The 20,210-nt window shown below is 38.3% G+C and overlaps 1 protein-coding gene across 1 annotated transcript in view; it reads right to left on the bottom strand.

The window, feature by feature from the left end:
- LOC124619656 overlaps nucleotides 1-20,210 on the bottom strand; it is a 103,316-nt gene that overhangs the window by 36,036 nt on the left and 47,070 nt on the right. The window lies entirely within an intron of this gene.

Here is a 20,210-nt window from a genome sequence, read left to right as displayed (position 1 = left end):
AAATTTAGTGTCAGATCAAGTTGAGTATCAGCAACTGGAGTCCCTCTGCTCTGAGTTTTTGTCTCTGTTTTCCTCTGGGCTCATTTGTGCTATCGGTTTTCAGGTCCACATTACCATGAAAGAGTCCTCCTGTCCTCATTTTTTTCGGGCGTGACAGATGACTATCACATTGCACGACTCTGTCAAGACAGAATCAGACTGTTTGACATCACTTGCTTTCATTCAGCCCATTTATTCTTGTGAATGGGCTACACCACTGGTTATCATTAAGAAGCCAACAGGTAAGCTTTGCCTCTGTGGCGACTTCAGTATCATGATTATTGCACAGTCTACGATAGATACAGACCCTCTGCCCCACCCTGACGAGTTGTTTGCAAAATTATCAGGCAACCACTACTTTTCCAAGATTGATTTGTCAGAAGCATACCTCCAGCTCCCCTTGGCTGAGGTCACTAAGCCTACACCAAAATCAACATTTGCCTTTTGGCACTGCTTGCTTTGGTCCGCACCCACAATTTTCCAGCATTTTTTAGAACAGCTTCAGCCTCTATGACCAGATGCATTAATTACCAAAATGATATCGTTGTTTTGGATTCTTCCACTGAAGACCACCTTATCTCCAATCATTTTTCACTTTTCAGTCTGCAGGTCTCAGGTGCAGTCTTGCCAAACCTCATTTCTTTCAGCTCTCAACTGAGTATGTAGATTATGAGGTTTTTTGCACAGGGGTCAAGCTATTGCGTCACCATGTTCTCACAATAGCGGCTTTGCCACGGCCGACCTCCATTAAGGAACTGCAGTTGTTTCTAAGTAAAGTTGCATATTACTACAAATTTTTATTGGATTCATCCACTGCTGCTCAGCACCCTTGCACGTGCTTTTGTGTAAAAATGTGCCTTTTTTCTGGTCCCCAGCTTATGACCGAGCACTTGCTTTGCTTAAATCTAAGCTTCAATCTGCCATGAGTGTGGTCACTTTTCAACCGGGTCAGCATTCCTTGTTGGCTACAGGTAGCTCTCAGCACAGTATGAGTACACAAATATGTGGATGGGTCTGAATGACCCTTTGCTTATGCTTCTGAGACTTTAGCCTCCACTCAACAGCAGTATTCTCAGATTGAAAAGAAGACTTTAGCGATTGTGTTTGCCCTCAAGAAATTTCATGTTTTCTTGTATGGTTCTAAGTTCCATTTAATCACGGATCACGAGCTGTTGGTTGCTCTATTTAAATATTTGGCTTTGGTGCTGGACAAGGCAGTGCATTGTTTGCAACGGTGGGCTCTCTTTCTCTCCCATCATCATTAGCAGATCCGTAACCAGCCAACATCACAACTTGCCAACACCAATGCCTTATCTCACCTTCCAATTGGGCTGGAACCAGCATTTGATCAGGACGAGTTCCTTTTTCCAATTTAGAGAACCAGAACATGGTTGATGGTTTCCCCATCACTAGTGTCACAATAGCATCGGCCGTCATCGCAGGATCATGTACTTAGTCGGGTCCTCTCTTTTGTGCAGCATGGTTGGCCAGAAAACCCCTGGGCCATGCCTCGGATCGCTTGCATAATTACTTTGGCTTCCAGCACTGCCTTTATGTCTTTGATGGGGTTCCTTTGTTAGCTATGGAGGATGCTGTTCTCTGGGTTATGATTCACACTTCTTTATGCGTAATTTACTGCAGCTTCTGCATGTCAGTGGGGGACCTCTCACACCAAAGTTTTGGCTGGCCGGTACATGTATTGGCTGGGCATAGATGGGGACGTTACACAGCTTATTGCTGCTTGCACTCACTGTGTTCAGCATCTTCCCCCCTGGTCAATGTCGCAGCACCCCTGGGAGCATCTACAAGTCGATTTTGCTGAGCTCTTCCTAAATCAGTATTGGTTCATTGTAGTGGCCATCTATTCCAAGTTTCCCTAAGTGGCGTGTTGTTCATCCATGTCCGCAATGGCCACTATTTCGGCCATATTTAAGATTTTGCAACTGATGAACTTCCGTATACCATGGTTAACGATAATGGCCCCATGTTTGTTTCTGAAGAATTTGCATCTTTTTGTCAGGCTATTTGTGTTCACCATCTCACAGCTCCCCATACATCCTCAATCTAATGTGAGGCCAAACACATGGTTCAGACATTTAAAACTCAGATGTGGAAATATGTTTCTGGCAGTCCCCTGAAGCTGCTTTAGACCATTTTTTGAGTTCATAACATTTCACTCCAGAGTCCAGCAGATCTGCTACATGGACGCCAATCACGGACCCTACTCCATCTGCTGCATCCGACCCCTTGTCCGCAAGTGTAACCAGCTCCATGACGGTTCCAGCCGGATGTGCCTGTCTTGTCTTGTGTTGTGTTTTCAGCTGCCAGCTGAGCTGGGTTCCTGCCATCATCGAACAATACTGGGACGGCGCCTGTGTCCGCACTCCTGACAGATGGATGTCCCGTCACTTCGACCAGCTGCGGCTGCACATGGTGGGGCCTGTTCTGGAGGGCTCACTGCCTCCCTTGCCCCTATCAATACCTGTTCCTGTGTCACCGACTGTCTGGTTTGCACCACAGCGGGGATCACTGCCAGGTAGACTGCTGTCCGGTGTTGCTGCCCCTGCCTCCACTCCTCAACTGCTGTCACCCATGCAGCCCCTGCTGCATCTGATGTCATAGCTGCCACTGACTCCTCCAGTGCTGGGCCCTGTGCGGCCACTGTCTCCAAAGCCCCCACTGATGCCACCAGCACTGATGGCTGACCTTGACAAGAATGGCGTTATGGAGATGCCATCTCCAGTCCTACCATACAGCCTCTCACATGTGGGAAGACAGTCTGCCAATTCAGCCCCTCATCACTTCTGCCTCTACTCTCCACTGCCTGCCTGTCACATGCTGCACCAGTCGCATCGTTGTATGACAAAATGGACATCAGTGTCATCATTGGTGTTTTCCATGAGGCATAATGTCAGTGCTTTTTTTTCACATCATGAACTTTTCTCTGCCTAGTGTTTTTTACGTATGTTATGTGTTTTCCCTCCCCGTAGAAGGGAGCAGTGATGTACCTTCACACATGCCGTTTGCAATTTCATAGATCGTGCGTCCATACAGTTCACACAGTTTACAGACCCACCTATAGAAGCCACCCGTGTGAGCACTCTGGTGAGCCATCAAAGAAACACTATTACTTAAGTAATGGCAAATGTGTGCTCAGCCTATTCTGTACCCTGTGTTACTGTTGTACAGTCAACTTGTTCAGTGCTGTGCACAACCTGTATCTTATGTGTTGCTCTGTAAAGTACTTGTTCCATTAAACTGTGTTTGTTCTTGCTATAGCACTTACTACATGACTATTTTAAAGAATGGAGGATCATACATTTAAATCATAAAAGCAACACTGTTCAAATCAAGACATGATCGCAGTGTAGTAAATGAAGACAAAAACCTCGAAATATCATTACTGAATTAATGGGTCTTGACATCATTAAGAAATTAATCATTTTGTGTGTATGTCGATCTCCCAGTTGTAGTGCGGACACTTTTTATAATAAATTAACAGAAGTTCAAGTACAAGAGTAAACCTAATTTTATGTGGAGACACAAACACAAACAAAAAGATCATAAATGAAACTATTAACACTCTCATACATATCCTTCAGAGTTTTGGAATTTCCTGTTAGTGAATAGTACAATAATCATTACTACAACTGACTGCGTGACCACAGATATGGACAGGCAAAAGTGTGATGTAGCTGTAAAAGGGCTTGGACTACCAACCATTTCTGCCAAATAATAATAGCAATATTGACTTCAGAAAAAAAATCCCTAAATTGCAGGTGGAATACATTTATCAGAAATCAAAATACAAGATTTATCAAAAGAACTAGCGAACCAAAGCTGGAATGAAGTGTATACAGAAACAAATATAAATGTGAAATTCTTTACATTCTCAATATTATCTAAACTGAACTTTGAAAAGACATTTTAAAAGTACTCACATGTCTCAGAAAAACAAACTGATAACATGAGGTGTCAAGAAGTCCCCCCAAACCTGTGAGTGCAAGAGAATCCTAATGAGCCAGTGTTCTCAAATTTCTATCAGAGATGGTTGGTTGGTGTAGGGCGCAAAGGGACCAAATTACAGAGTCATCAGTCCCTTTTTCCTCATGCAAACAAGTCGTAAGGTAAAACAATTCCCAAGTGGAATTTGAGAAAGTAAAAAGGGGTAAAACTAACGGGGAACCACACTGAAAGAGAAAACGAAGGAAGAGAACCAAAATGGGAAAACATACAGCAAAAGGAAAAGCAAATGAAGGTATTAAGGTCATATAGCAGATGGCCTGGACTGGATGATCACAAGAATAAAAAAATGACGAGCCAGCCACTCTGCAACACACTAAAATCTCCAGCCTTGACAAGGTGATACAGAAAAGATGAACACCAAGGGGGAAAAAATGCAAAGAAAGAGTGACGAAGAGGTAAAATGGAGACAGGGTGTAGGCCTGGGAGAGAAGGATGGACTCCCACCCTGAGTGTGCGATAAAAAACCCCTCACGAATAAAACGTAAAACTAAGTCAGTCAATGAGGCATTGCTGCCCAACAGGGGTAGGCAGGGTACTGGGAAGGTTAAAAGTCTGCTGCAGAGCGGCTAAAATTGGGTAGTCACAACGACACTGAGGTGGGTCCTTGCAATGGAGGAGGTTATAACACTTGCTTGCTATGACACAAACCAGTGTTACACTCTGGGAAGACTTTTAATTTTGACCGTGCATGTGTCTAATGGATGAAGGTATCGGACAGTAATTTTGAATATATTGTAATTAATAGAAAAACTAAACAGGCTTTTGCTTTGGGAATAATGAAAGTAGTAAAGTTCTTATACGAATGAAAAATCGAATGGTCGGCAGCCCAACTAGGCACATTAATTTGAAATATTATGTTCAAGAAAAATGAATATTAGTTGTTGTAGTGACTTTCATTAAAGTTCCCTTTGTATAACACACTGAATACACATGAATACAGGGCAATCTAAATTGTGGGTAACAGTAGTTATCATTAATGTACAAACCAGTAATCTTAGAAAGCAAAATTGTACCTCACTCATCATAACAGTTACAATCATGATCTTTATGTGACTCAGTACTGAGGTGTTACTGCAGGAAGCACTCAACTAAAGTTGGACATGGAAAGGTTTCTGACTAAACTGACATAAAATTACCACAATTACACTGTTTATACTCCCATTTATAGAACTGTATCAGATTTCTTTAGTAGCAATAATATTCTAATTATCTTTGTAATATGAGAAAATTATGGTGGGGACCCATAAACTGATACTACTGTATCACTAGTCAAACTCTATGATTATTTCAGTAGTAAGATTCAATTCAACTAAATTTACTTCTTGGCCCCACTTAAAATAGTTTATGTTTTCATGCTTTAAAGCAAATTGCTCAACACTGAGCTCGATTAAACTCAAAAAAATTGTTCACGACAGCAATCAAAGTTAAATTATGTTTCAAATAAGTTCAACTTGTGTGCCTTTTTCATCACCTATGAAGTAGGTAATTTAGACAGTAACATTTACACAGTCTGGCACTGAATTTTAACACAATTAATACACAGAAATAAATCACTAATTCATTAGAAACAGGATACTCAGTTTTTTGAATACTTAGGAGGGGATCCTGCACAGGTTCATGATTAGGATAAAAGTTGTGGTTCTAAACACAGGTTTATAGCACTTGGATTATTATTGAAAACACTCACACAGATTAACTGGACCATGTTCTAATACATATATGTATGCATTGAAGTTGGTGGAGCAGTGGCGAAGCAATGGTGGAAAGCAACGTGGCGGCTAACTGTACTCACGGCTCTTAATGTTTGAATGATCCTTACAAATTTTTTCTTGGCGACAAATTTTTTACGTGTTAGAGCCATTCCTTGTTGGCGAGCATACCAAGTAACAGCCAAATCCACACCGAAGGCAAAATTCCTTGCAAATTGGCTTCCAAATGCCTCCCTTGGCCCCCTTGATGTGTACCATGCAACAGCTAGCCACTGACTGCGTACCGTTCCCACCAAGGAGCCACCCAGTTCGACCACCAAAACCAATTTTTACATCGCTCCAAGCCACTTCCATTGCGGAGACACTTCCCTACATCTTTTACGTTATACAAGTGTCCTAACCAATAACCAGCTTCCAAGAGACAATTTTCTTCTTTATAAACATACATTTTATAAAATTTCATTATTTTAAACATTATTTAGTTTTTTCCATACATACATCACAAACTTTAAATTTCCTGTCACAAATCAATGACCTTAACTAACAAAGAACAAACACTTCATAATCACAGATACACATTTACATAATATAAACCTACTTTTAATCAATACAGGTGTTACACAGGCCCCATGTTTCATTGAGGTTTCCCGACCGGGGTACATCAATGAAACATCAATAACATCTACGCAGTGTCGAGCTGTCAAGAAAAATAATCAATCCAACCAGGGTTGGGCATAAGAAAATATGTCACAAAATACACTAAAACACAATATACTTCATACACATCATTAGCAAAACAAGACAGAAGCATTAATATTCAATTCTGTACACCTATCATAATTGACTCTCATTTTATGAAACAATAAGTTAAGCAGTAATCAAGATTTTCTGTATTACTAAGAATATTGAGTAGCATGTTGTAAGCTTGAGCTATTCTACTTCTCACTTCTGCCTTGCTCCTTCCATCCCTGGTAATATTACTGCCCAGATAAGTAAATTTATCAACTTGTTCAAGCAGTTCATTGCCTACATGAACTTGGACTTTCATTTGATCTTCTTTGTCGTATGCCATTACTTTTGTTTTTGCTTTATTAATTCTCATATTATATTCTTCACCCATAACTTTATCCATTCTATTCAGTAGGACTACAAGATCTTCTTCACTTTCAGCCAGGACAGCTATATCATCGGCATATCTTATCATGTCTATTCGTTGGCCGTGAATTACATCTAAGAGCATCAGCCTTGAAATCAGGAAAAGATTTTTGAAATCATGTGTGTGGAGTGTGGCATGCTATGGGTGTGAAACATGGACTCTCGGGACAGAGGAAGACCAGAAGCTAAATTCTTTTGAAATGTGGTGCTATAGACGCATGCTCAAAATAAAATGTATCGACAAAGTCACAAACGAAGTGGTTCTGGAAAGAGCAGGTGAGAAGAGAAGCTTCTGGAGTTTCATTGTTAAAAGAAGAGTGCAATTTACAGGCCATCTATTAAGACATAAAGCACTCCTGAACACAATCATAGAGGGATATGTCGAGGGAAAAAGACCAAGAGGAAGACCACGACTGAGGTACATGGATCAAATCATGAAAGATGTGGGACGTAACACCTATAAAGAAATGAAGAGAAAAGCTGAAAGACGCACAGAATGGAGACAAGCTGCCATTGTAGCTGTTGCAAACCAATCCTTGGATTGACCACTACAGAAGAAGAAGTTGTAAGCATTCAAAAAAATGTAGGTATACATATACAAGTACACACCTAACAATATCACAAGAAATTTTAATACTGCACACGTTATACATACTGTAGCATAATATTGAAATCATTAAGTGAAAAATTTTTCAATGCTGCTTCTAATAATAGCAATCCATTCTTTGATATTTATATAGTCATATAAACATATTTAAATTGAACCCAGTATTATTTTCTCACTGCCCTTACTTGAAACAGACAGTTCATTTTTTGAAAACTATAGCAAAAATGCACACAACATTCATCAAGGTAATAACCAAATAATTTTGCTGCCTGCAATAGAATTTGGCAGTCCATGTTTGCAAATATTTCGACACTGTATTTTTATTATACATTAGACGTTTGACTGCCCATTTTGGATTTTATGGCAGTTCAGCACTGACATCATTTTACCACATTCAGACGTACTTTCTTGCCCCAGTTTGGCAAGTCTTTTACGCTCCCCACTCTGTATTTAAGGCAGTTATTTGTTATTTTCATCATCAACACTTGTCTGCCTATGGCAGTCCTTCTGATCATACTGTGTATTCCATTATTGCAGTTCTTATATTAGTCATAGCCTGGAGTTTACATATAATGTCTATCCCATTATTTTATATCGAATATGAAACTTACAGACATACATCAGTAATCTGATAATAGAAAAGTTCTTTTCCAACATGACAACACTTGGAAATACAACATCAAGAATAAGAACATATAGATTAAAATACATAGGCAGTTCTTTAATTTTGTCCCTTATTATTCATTTCTGTTGACATAAGGTTTTAAATCTACAATATTACGAACACCCAATGGTTTCTTTGACTTAGGATAAACAAGATAATAGGCATTGGTGTGTGGAATTCCTTGTACGTCAAAGGGACCATTACATATTTTAAATGTGGAAATTTCTTGGTTTATTTCACTAGATTTTCATGAGTTTTTACGAGAACAAAATCACCAATTTTGAATTTGGTCATTTATCATGTCTTTTATATCTGGCTTCCGCTTTTTCTTTCAGTCTTTTTCTTACCAAGTCTTTTTTCTCTTTCAGATCTAGTTCTACATTTGGTGAAAATTGTAAGGCTTCTTCAATTATACTTTTGCTCTTATAATTAAGTAGAATTTCCTCAGGTATAAATCCTGTAGTTTCATGATGTAGGGTATTCATTACATATTCAAAGTCCGCAATGTACCTGCCCTGTGCCTTATGATTGGGATCGCAGTAAGTTTGACACAACCTACCTAGTTCACGCATACAACATTCCATTAGATTACTTGAAGGATGGTAGGCCGAAATATATTTCACTTGGATGCCATTCTGTTCCATCCCTTCCTTCCATATTTTCGAGATATTTTCCTATTGTATTAAAATATTCAGTCATTCTATTAAATACTGCTTTTGCAGTAGCTATTCTAATGGGAATTAGTTTTATAAATTTAGAAAATATTTCCAATATCACTACAATGTATGTACAATTTCCAGAAGTTTTTGGGAGAGGCCCATACAAATCCACTGACAATAAGTCAAGAGTGTCTTCCAGTACACTGTTCTGCATATAACCTTGGTTAGTTCGATTTGTAATTTTTGCCCTCTGGCAAATATCTCATAATTTAATTCGATCTGTTATTTTCTTTGTTGCACTGATATTTATTACTAATACATCAGAGTTTTTCAATACACTTTTTCAGACCACAGTGTCCTAAGGCAGGGTGAAAATAGTCAATTACTTCGGTCTCAAATTGAGATGGCCAACATACTTTCCACTCCTCTCTATCTGCCTCTTTCCTTTTGTATAAAATATCCTAAAGGTCTTATAAAATTTACAAATTTGAGGATACTTGGTATTATTAAAATTTACTTTAACTGATTTCCAGACTTCATCTTCGTTTTGGTAGTACCGCACATTTTTGCAAATGTTAGATTTTATTTTTCCACTGAACCTCTTTGATGAATCTCATATGAAAGGTGCCATCTCCGTTATTTTCCTCTGGAACATTGTCTATTGCTTCCGGTAGTCTGGACAGAGCATCTGCTACATGACTGTCACTTCCTTTAACGTAGAAAATTTCATAGTCAAACTGCTCGAGGTACAGTGCCCAATGGCTTAATCTGCCGGTAAATAAGCGTCAGTCTTTAAGAAATGTCAATTCTTTGTGGCCAGTATGTATAATAGTTTTATGCCCCCTTAAATAATTTCGAAACCTTTTCAAACCCCATATGATAGCTAGAGCTTCCTTTTCTGAAATGGTGTAATTTCTTTCATACTTAGTCAGGGTTCGACTGGCGAAAGCTATTGTCCTGTGTTTTGGTTCCACTGATTCTATATTCTCTTGGAAGATTTCTATACTGATCCCATATGCACTGCTATCAGTACTCATACGAAATGGTTCACTCAAAAATGGGTGATGCAAAATATTATTCCTTATTAACTCATTATTTAGATTTTCGAAATTTTGTTGGCATTCTTGTGTCCAAATGAATGCACTATTTTTCTTAAGCAACTCATTTAGGTGAGGACTATTAAACGCTTGCCCCTTCGCAAATTTGCGGTAAAATCCACAGAGACCGAGATACACTTTTAACTGCTTTCGATTCTTAGGTGGCAGGCATTTTTCAATAGCATTTAACATCTCTGGGTCCTTTCCAATCCCAGAAATGATAATAATACCTTCGCAAATTTGTGGTAAAATCTACAGAGACTAAGATACGCTTTTAACTGCTTTCGGTTCTTAGATGGTGGGCATTTTTCAATAGCATTCAACTTCTCTGGGGCCTTTCCAATCCCAGAAGTGGTAATAATATGTCCCAAGAATTTTATTTCTTGTTTTACTAACTCACACATCTTCAGTTTTAATGTCATTTCTCCTGCTTGCTTGAAGAGCAGAAAGTGTTTTGTTTAACAATTCAATTTTTTTATTTTTTTTCGAATTTTCCGTGGCGATTAATAAGTCGTTCACACAGATTGTCAATCTAGCACTTATTTCCCTTCCTAGTATAGAATCTAAAGCCCTAATGAAGGGTGGGACAGAAGTATTAAGACCAAAAGGAACAACTTTATATTGGTAACATTATCCCCCAAATAGAAATGTGGTATACTTTCGAGACTCTTTATGTAATGAGATTTGCCAATACCCCACCATGAGGTCTAACCTAGTCAAATATCGAACATTGTGAAACTTTTGCAATAGATCATCTAAATTTTCTGGATGATCTATTTCTCTTTTGACAACTTTGTTTAGAGTTCGTGCATTGATTACCACTCGCACACCTCCATCTTTCTTGTTCACAATAATTAGAGGGCTATAATACTCACTATTGCTCTTTTCGATAAACCCCCATTCAATCATTTTATTGATTTCTGCCTGCACAGCTTCTCTCTTAGCTAGTGGTATTGGATAAGGTCTAACAAAAAATGGTTTGTGTTCTACTGCTTCAATGCGGTATTCAAAATTCTTTACTATCCTCGGTTTATCTGAAAACACTTCCTGATTATCTGTTCCGATGTAAGTTCTTGTATCTCTTCAATAATTTCTTTACAAGTTTCTGTTTTGTGCCATCAATCATCACATTCTTGACATGGTATATTTCATATAGATTGGACAAACCATCATTTCCCGGGTCTAATTCTAATATCAATGAATCAACTTCGTTGTCCTCTGAAGTTTTGTTTTCCACAAACCTAATTCCCAAAATACCAGATTTACTATTAATTTTGACAATCCCATTACCACAGTCAATGAATACTTTTTTCTTGTATAACAAATCAATACCTAGAATCATTTCAACATTCAATTCAGACACGACTAGGAAGTTGTGTTCAAATTTTTGTCCCTTAATTTCAAATTCTACCAATACTTGTCTACGAATAGGCTTGCTGGATTTGTCATTTGCTCCTACAATTTTCACACCATTTACTGACATCACAACTAACCCTGGTTTATTTGAAATGAGTTCAAAGGAAGATTGTGAAATAGCTCTAGTTTGGGATTCAGTGTCTAAAAGTACCTGCAATTTAATACCATAAATTTCGACTGAGATGATAGTTGGTTTGATTGTTTTACTTTCCAAATTTTCTTGTTCCTCCCACAACAAATCTTATTCGACCATCAGATCACTCCAAGACATGTTATTTAATGGCAGATATATCTGGAGGCTTTTTTGGTTTTTGATTTCTATCTCCTACGCAACTCTCGCCCCGGTATCGTATCATCAGGTGGCTCTTTCAGTTTTCTGATTTCAAAGTCTTTCACAACTGTAATCAAATCTTGCCCCAATATCGTATTGTCTGGTGGCTCTTTCTTTTTTGGTTTGGTATCTACCACCAGATTTTGTTTAGAAAAAACCTCATTTTGGTTTTCAGATATATTTTCTGTTATGCTTTGTTCTCTTTCCCCTATTTCTATGTTTTCTTCATCTGAACTCTCACTTATTTCACATTCACTGTCTGATTCTAGCATGAACGCTACTCTAAGACAATGAGCCAGCTCTTCTTTTGATCTTTTGTTAGTTTCATCATTTTCAAGTTTCCTAGCCTTTCTTAAAATTTCTATTTCATCTTCGGTGACAGGCGTTTCTTCAATATCACTTTTGATGACATCAACTTTAACTTCACATTTCGTACAATCGTCTTGAATTTCAGTCGTTTGCATATACTCATCTGAATCTATATTTTCATGACCATTACGAGTTTTTTGTCAGGCAGGATCGCATCATCCACACTATTGAGGATTTCATCTCCTCCAGATTCTTATTTATAATGACCATGTTTCTATTTTCAGCACAAATTTGCCTAACATTGGCAGCCCGCGTCCTTTGCAATGCGCCTTCCTTTCTCTTACCAACCCTTTCCTCTAAAATTGCTGCTTGTGCACTTTGCGCGGCGTTAACTACTTCCACCTCATTTTCATTTTTGGACATCTCATTCCAATGATTCTGCTTTCATTTCTCCCTTTTATTAAATTTATGGCCGTATAACCTTTTTCAAAATTTTCCCACTCACATTGTTTTGTACAGTAAAACAAATTGTCACGCCCTTCTGCGATCCCTGATGATTCCCTTTCGTACAAATTTTCTGTCTTTTTCACTTTTACTTAATAACATGTCCGATTCTCTTTTCATTTCAGTGATATTCTCCACCGAAATACATCTACTAAATTCCTTCACGACGTCATCTCTTCCTACTGCCACTACTGCAGCCTCACGGTGGCCAGATGATCGCACCGCCAAGTTCAATGCACGCGGTGGCCTAGTTCGCATGCTACTGCATATTCTCCTGTACGTGACTCATGCTTGTCCACACCTATTACTCTGCGCGCATTGCCTTGCAATGCATCTTTGCCATTTGCTCGTGTCTTAAATTTACTTTGTTTTGTCCGGTATGGTTTCTTTAGTTTGGGCCCTTAATACTTGTCCGTGGAAATCTAATCTGGCCCGTACAACACGTGGGCCTTAGTTTTCTCCGTTGTTTCAGTTTTGAAAGTTTCGCTGTACAAACCCCTACATATTACCACGACCTCTGCCTCTACCTCTTTGCATCATATTTACTCAGTAACATTCGTTCTCAGTTTGTTTATTATGCTCGTGATTTTCCCTCATCCGGTTGTTATTACTTTGACGATAATCATGATTTCCTCTCCAGTGATTCCTGTCTTCTACTCTTTCCAAATATGATGAGAAACTTTTGTGGCTACTTCCCATGTAACGTTTCAAATCCTCCGAGAGCTTTTCCCGCAGTTCCCACACTATTTCGGATTCTGTTCATCTGTTTCTCAATGTGTCAATTTTCGATACCACATTTTGCCAAATTCTTTCACTGAGCTCCTGCCTGTGCCGTCATATAATCTGGTCACGATAAACTCTCGCCATAGGTAGCCCTGTTTTTGTTATGACCAGTATTCCTCTGTAAATGTTTGTTTAAATTCGTCAAATGACATTTGATCCATATCTAAATTTAATCCCCATCTTTCTGCACCACCTGCTAAGGTGCTAATGACCACATTAATCTTTCCCTTATCCGTTACATGATAAGGAAAATTCCTTTCACAATTTTTCAAAAAAATCTAAGGTGTGCCATTCTTTGTCCTCCAGCAATTTGCTACACATTATTCTGTCAGTTACATAATTCGGTTTTTCTCTGATTTTCCGTTCAATGTCGCTCACTTTACCTTGAATCTGGGAAGTGTTTTGTTCACACTTCTGTTTGCAAGTTGCCACTTGTTTACTCAGTTCTTTTTCAGAATTATTCAACGTTTGTCTCAGTTGAGAAATGTTGGTGTTACATTTGTTTATTAATTCAGTTTTGAGGCCGAAAACTTTTTCATCAACTTTTGGTACCACCAAAGGTTCTACAGTGTCTTGGGTTTTCATTATTTCAGTATCGAATCTATCATTAATGTCATTAATCTGTCCTTGCATAGTGGCAACATTGTTATTAATAGAATTTATCTCAATCCTTAATTCCTTGATTGCATTACTCAAGACACCTACGTTTGAGTCTACTTCTTCGATCTGTTTACTGATTTTAACACGTTGCATTTCAATTTGATGACCTTGTGCTTTCTCGAGTGTTTTAACCTTCCAGTAACATACAGTCACGTGTGGGGTCTAGAAGTACCCCAACAGTGTTTAGGTGTGCTTACAAGTAATTACTGGAAATAACTTGGATATTTTTATATTTACATAATAAAAGACAACGTATTTATTATTTCAGTCGTTTATTGTGCTTATATTAATCAGTCTTATCAGAAACTTTAAGCCATTTACAAAAACATGTCATTTTGGTTTTCTGTTTGTATAGCTCAGTTAAAATGACATAAAAATCAACAAATACTAACTTCTAACAAAACTTTTTTTCATTTTGTACAGAACTGGAGCATAAAAGCAAATGAAAATTATAAAACAGAAAAAATTAACAAGACAAAAAAAATGACACCACATTATGTGCCTACAAAATCATTCCTTTCCTTTGGCTTCACAGGACAAACAAAAACTGATTGCCTTTGAATGAGGCTTACAAATACATTGTTTGCAATTGTTACATGTTAGAGAGCTCTTTTTATCTTTCGACCTTGGGCAAATATAACACCTTTGCTTTTTAGAAGCACTAGGACCAGGCTCATCTGCATTAGGCGTTGAAAATATTTGTTCTCTGCCAACAATTTGCACGTAATTTCCCATACATCTTTGGCCAGCTTTGGGTTATTTTCTAATCTCCTGCAAATGTATGGCTTTACAAGACTCATTGCAGTGGACTTCCCGGTTAAAAATACACTTTCTCCCGGATGAAAACACACTTTTTCCATGTTATTAAGTGACAGTATATTTTCCATTGGAACTGTAAAACTTATCAATCATTTGAATGGTTATGTTTTTATACATGGGCGTAGAATTTCAGGGAAGAAAACTCCTTATGGAAAGATTTTTGACGTGCAGCAACATGTACGCTGCATATTTTCGTATTACAAAAGTGTAAATTCGAATTCTACCACACACTGGATGTTACTTTCTGAACCATTGTAATCGAGATTGCGATGCGCTTTTGTAAGCCAGTCATAGCTAATGTCACGTGATCCTGCCAGCCGATGACAACAGATATGCAGACCACAGGACATGTGATGTAGTCAGCAAATAGCAACACCACTGTTAAGTAGAGCAGATACACAAACAGAAGAAGTTAATGTTTAAAAATTAATATACATAGTGTTGCTACAAGAAAAGCAAAGCTTGCACATATAAGATTGGTCTCTAAGGTTAATAAGCTGCAACAGAAGCTAAGCTTTCACATATAATGTTGATATTTTTTCTGCGTGTTACACTTTAAGATAAATCACACAAATGTGCCAGTAAAATTTTTAGTCGTGTCCAGTGACTTGCCCTCAAAGTTTTCCACAAATAAATTGGCTACAGCAGAGAAGAGAGAGCTTCCCATAGCACTACATCAATTTGCTCATAATAACAACATGAATGATCTTCTGGGCTCAAAATACTTCCAAATGGCTCGTCATCAAACGCTTTGTGATTTAAGAAATTCATTGTACATTCTCGCACATAGTTCAACTTGTATAAATGGAAATTTACTTTGAAAGTAACGCTTTTCAAAACCACCATTCACTATATTTTCCCGTGACCTGTTAGAAATAGGCTTGTTTCAGTAGTCATCACAGCGTCAGATAACAGGCGCCACCGCACTTCGGCAGCTGCTATGACGCTGGAAGTCCATATGTTCATAAGAGTACAGCATCAGAAGATCTTACATTATGTCATAAAAGAAAAAAAGACATCAAAGGATACTCTAAGAGCATTGGAAAATAACGGAGATGGCACCTTTCATATGAAATTCATCAAAGAGGTTCAGTGGAAAAATAAAATCTAACATTTGCTAAAATGTGCGGTACTACCAAAACGAAGATGAAGTCTGGAAATCAGTTAAAGTAAATTTTAATAATACCAAGTATCCTCAAATTTGTAAATTTTTTAAGACCTTAAGGATATTTTATACAAAAGGAAAGAGGCAGATAGAGAGGAGTGGAAAGTATGTTGGCCATCTCAATTTGAGACCGAAGTAATTGACTATTTTCACCCTGCCTTAGGACACTGTGGTCTGAAAAAGTGTATTGAAAAACTCTGATGTATTAGTAATAAATATCAGTGCAACAAAGAAAATAACAGATCGAATTAAATTATGAGATATTTGCCAGAGGGCAAAAATTACAAATCGAACCAATCAAGGTTATATGCAGAACAGTGTAACAACAAACTTTTCAGATTCTTTGTTTAATCAAATGGTTCAAATGGCTCTGAGCACTATGGGACTCAACTTCTGAGGTCATCAGTCCCCTAGAACTTAGAACTAGTTAAACCTAACTAACCTAAGGACATCACACACATCCATGCCCGAGGCATGATTCGAACCTGCGACCGTAGCGGTCTCGCGGTTCCAGACTGCAGCGCCTAGAACCGCACGGTCACTTCGGCCGGCCTTTGTTTAATCAAATAACCTTTCCATGTTATATCTTTGTCGCAATTCCAGCCTCTCTCCCCACCACGGTAAAACAAAAATTTCATTACACAGCCCCACAAACCAATGTGAGCACACCCATATGTATTCCATCTCCTTAATTATGTTGTTCGTTAACTTTTAAATAAACTTTTCATTTTAAAAAAATACCTTCAGATGCCCACACACCTATATGTTTTCCATTTACTGAATTATGTTGTGCACAGACTCCTAACTAATCTTTTCATTTGAAAAAGTATCTTCAAATGCCCACATCCCAAAGAAGCTGAGGAGGTCAATTCTAAACCTTTTTCCTTTTGGGAGCACAAGCTTCTGCACCTTTATTCATTTCTTGTGAAACATCCCTAGGCTCCTATTATCATAATGTTGCCATTACAACAAATCCTTATCAAACCAGGGAAGTCTCATAACGCTGGTTGGAAGAGTAAGCTGGAAAGACATAAAGACCTTCGCAAGTGCAGAAATGGCCTCATCAGGTTGACGATGATGAGTGTCTGAAACAAATATATTCAATGTGCAGAAACTGGCAGACAGGTTGGTTTCTGAGTCTGTTTTTAAGTCCTGACTGGCCATGAGGTAAGTTGATTTTGTGCTGGAACAAAGTCCAAAAAGAGGTGTTGGGAAGGATTCACATCATTGTTAGTTGGAAGCTGGTGCCAGAGAGGGGGCATGTGGCTTCGAGCTGACACTATTTGGCAATCCTCAGCAGTCATCATACGATTGCTCACGTGCACTTCCTACAGGTTATCTGAACATTACATAACCAAATGCACAATTGCCTTACTTTACTCACAACTGTTAGCACCTTACCCTACCGTAAGTTTTACAAGAGTACATGCTCCTGTGTAATGGCAGTGACTATCTTTCATTAATTATAGTTATCATAATGCATAAAACAAACAGTGTTGCTGCACCTTTTTAGACTTCGAAATTGTGGCATGTTTTGCAAGTTTTATAAACTAATTTCCTGGTAAACAGAGTTTCAGGGCACTACACACCAGTAATACGACAACTCATCCGACACTTTACTTATAAGACTAGAGGCTTCCTAATGTTATGTCACAGACCAAGATATACTTATTGCAATGGTACTTTTCAATTATAATCATTTCTCTGTAACTTTTATTTATACTAAATGTTCTGTAAATGATTGGTTTGTTGATTTGGGGGAGGGGACCAAACAGTGAGGTCATCAGTCACATTGGATTAGGGAAGGAAGTCCGTCGCGCCCTTTCTAAGGAACTGTCCCAGCATTTGCCTGAAGTGGTTTAGGGAAATCACAGAAAACCTAAATAAGGATGGACAGACGCATGTTTGAACTGTTGGCCCCTGTAAATGAAATAGTTGACTAAGTTAATTAACAATAAAATAATCAATAAATAAATACTGTATTGTTAGCATCACATTTTGTGTGTAATTTTCTTATAAATACACCAATTTTGAAGGCTGTATTTACTGCAAGAATGATTATGCTAATTAATTTTCCAGTTATTGTGGGTGAATGTTAAAGCCCAAAGTGAGTAAGAAAAAAAAAAATTTAAATTTCGAGAGATGAAAGGTAAACGTGGAAGGCTTTGAAATTTTGTCAAAACTAAGGAAAGTGTTGATAAAAATCGTCACTATAACTATATTATTTCAAACTGTCAAGCAAATTTTAATGTGAAACTTGTACTAAAATTACTTGTATTATAAAACTGTATTACTATATTGCAAATTCTAAAAAATAAGTAATTACAATGTTGTATTCTCAATAAAAATTTTCAGGACATGTAACCACATCTTCAATAATACAATTTTCCAACGCTTTAGGCACTGTTGCAAACGGCATTCCTCAGAGTGTTTTGCTCACTGCTGAATGAGTAAAACTTCTTTTCTTGTATAGTACTGGAAGAAGCTGTCTCTGTGATCTTACAGGGTACTGAAGATGAGTAGGAGGCATGTTAGATGTCCTGTATTGGTGTTTGCTTTATTTCTTGTAAATGGTGGAAATAGACCTCTTTGATTGGTGTTTGCTTTATTTCTTGCCACTGATTAAAATAGGTGAATGAGAAATGGGCAGCAGTTTTGACACAGCACTGTTTATCTGTTGCCTAGTGCCGGCTGAGGTGTGCCAGTACTTTGTGTACTGTGGTCTCCCATGCACCCGCGTGTGTTGCTTTGTGAGAGCTGTTGTCCCATAGTGCTGTTATTGCAGGCAGCCAAGACACTGTGTTCATCTGGCAGGTCTCTTGGCTACTCCTATCACCTCCCTAATCTCTTTCCTCAAGCTACATGGTTGTTTCACTAGTATGTAGGCTTCGTAAAATATTATCTGTTTGCTGCACTCATCCTGGTTTGTGCCACTGCTGACTTGGTGTGTTGTTTTAGGCAACTGTATCTTTCATGTTCAGATAACCTAGTGCTAATCAATCCATCCTGTTTACATACACTAGTCCACATCCGCAGCCAATTTCATAGAATCCAGCTTTATGCAGCTTGCTGACTGGATCTTTTGTTGAATCACGAACATCTTTTACTTTGTTGTTGCTTCAGAAAATGGCTTGGCACCTGCTCAGCAGAGAATTTTGCCCACACAGTCAGTGGTCCCTTGTACGTATGGTAACAGGATGCTATTTTGTACTTTGTACTGCTCTTCCCTATCGCCTTAATCCTTTGTCACCATACTTTGTCAGTCACCTTCAACTCATCATCCCTGGCTCCAGAGATGGACCTGAGCTTTTGTAATTCCACATTCAGATGTTCTTCATTACTGATCCTGTGGGCTCTCTTGGTTAAAGTGCACAAGGCGGATTTCTTCAGTGTAGGGTATTCGTGGGAGGAGGCATAGTGGGTTTTCTACATACTCTGTGGCCAAGTTTAACATTAGGCTTTTAGTAAACTTCCATGTTGAGGAAAAACAGCATCTCATTTTTATCTATGTCCACAGTATATTGGAGTTTGCTATGCTGCTGCTAGAGGTGTTGGCGAAAGTTCTATAATCTTCTCCATGTGGCCAGATGATGAACGTATCATCAACATACCAGAACCAGCATTCAACACACAGTGGGAGAGACCAGATATCTGTTTCTTCAAATGCCTGCTGCAATAGGCGAGAAAGGGAAATCCATAGCTAGACCATCCCTCTGTTCTATCTGAGAAAAGTGTTTACTATATAGTGTAAGAATACAAGATATTCCAAGAGCGTCAACCCACTGCTTTATGCAGTGAATGAGAATCTTTATCATAGGCACCCTCAATACATGAATTTAAATAGTAATATATTTACGAATTGTTTACTGCTCCAAAACTTTTTCTTATCACTTCCAATAAACTCATTCTTATTATTGAATACAATGCAGTATAAGCACTGAAATACACAACTAATTTACCTCATAAATGAGAGCAACAATGCTCCACTAAACATCTTATGACAATATGGTATGTTGAAGAACTCTTGAGTATTTAATACAAATGATTAACTTGCCCAGAAAAGTAACGCATTAAAGGGCCTGCTCCTGGGAAGCGGGTAGGTATGGCAGCCCCGGATTGAAGCTACCTAATGGATTAATGATGAGGGGTCACTGCCCCAACCAGCCTGAATGTGGTTTTTAGGTGGTTCTCCACATCCACTGAGGTAGATATCAGGCAGGTTCCCATATCCTGTCTCAGATACACGCTGTGCAAACACTTTGAAAAC

The sequence above is a fragment of the Schistocerca americana genome, chromosome 6 (assembly GCF_021461395.2).
Source record: "Schistocerca americana isolate TAMUIC-IGC-003095 chromosome 6, iqSchAmer2.1, whole genome shotgun sequence".
In the NCBI taxonomy this organism is placed as follows: Eukaryota; Metazoa; Arthropoda; class Insecta; order Orthoptera; family Acrididae; genus Schistocerca; species Schistocerca americana.
This window is presented reverse-complemented; position numbering and strand designations above follow the sequence as displayed.